Genomic DNA, 1364 nt, shown 5'->3' on the forward strand with positions numbered 1-1364 from the left:
ACTAGAGGGTTAATCTACCGCCACCATCTATTCGTGTAGAATTGTGAGTAAAGCGTCTTCGATCAATCACAGGCTCTCTACCCGGTCGACCGCCAAGGTATTACGATTCTGTTTTGCATTAACGCCTTTTTGAGTAGGCCTAATAACTAAACTCTAAAAATAAAAAAAAAAATAATTGTGAGGAATTTGAAATTCACCTTGCTGAAATCAGTTTGAAGAATGATGAGCATTGGTCTTTATTTCAGAAAAATCGGGTGAAAACCAAGTGGTTTACGAATAAATTTGATTTAAAAATTGCGTTTTTAAGCAATTATTTATTTATCGGCCGATTTTCTTGATTTTTATTTCATTTTTCACATATCAATGAGACAAACACGTTGATGTAAACTTTTGATTCAAACGAGTTTAAAACACAAATTTAGTTTTTTAAAATTGAAAATCCAACCTTACAAAGTAATTCATGAGCGTTGAAACAGTGACGCAAGTATTAACTATACACCCTCGTGGCCAAGGCCACAGGGCTTTTGTTGTTACACAAACATTCGTCACTTTCAGTCAACGGTGTCCTTCGAAGGCGTACCACCTATATGAAGGCCTTCATCGTTTGCAGCATCGGTATTACTGAGATCTCGTTCATTTGACGAGATGCGAAGTAAGAAGTCTAAATCCCGTAATTTTTTTCTCGTATCTCGTCGATCGGTACTATTTCGTTAAGAGTCTAATGTCATGGTCCGTTGATTGCTTTTATCTACTTACACACTACACAATAATCACGTCTACAACGAGAATCAGCAACGACACTGTGATTGACGATACTTCAAGTCTAGTGCTGAAACTGATAACCAGTGGCGGTTCTAGCCTATTTACAGTGGTGGGGCAAAGAGGATTCGGTCATATATATATATATATATATATATATATATATATATATATATATATATATATATATATATATATATATGGTATATATTTTTTATTTTTTATTTTTTTGTTTTTTTTTAAATAAAAATTTTTTTTGATTTTTTTTTTCGCCTTTAAACAAAAAATATTTCAACCACCAATAATCACATTCACAATGAAATGACAATACCAGTAGATTTTAATTCTTCCAAACGTAATCAAAAATGAATCACGAAAGAGAATACAACTAAAAAATAAAGCGACGAGACATAATGCGACAACACCTTGACAATACAAGTCCATTTCCTTCACTCGAAAAATTAAAGAGATGCTTTAATCCCTCAACGGCGATATTAATATTGCTTTTACATATTTCTGGTTTTCAGTAGTACGTAGTAACCTTAAAGTTTTCATGGAGAAGCAACAACAGCGATATGACTCGAGTTTCATTCAGAGCTCAAATT

The sequence above is a fragment of the Berghia stephanieae genome, chromosome 2, assembly GCF_034508935.2.
Source record: "Berghia stephanieae isolate SIO BIC M18660-M18661 chromosome 2, UCSD_Bste_1.3, whole genome shotgun sequence".
Lineage (NCBI taxonomy): Eukaryota > Metazoa > Mollusca > Gastropoda > Nudibranchia > Aeolidiidae > Berghia > Berghia stephanieae.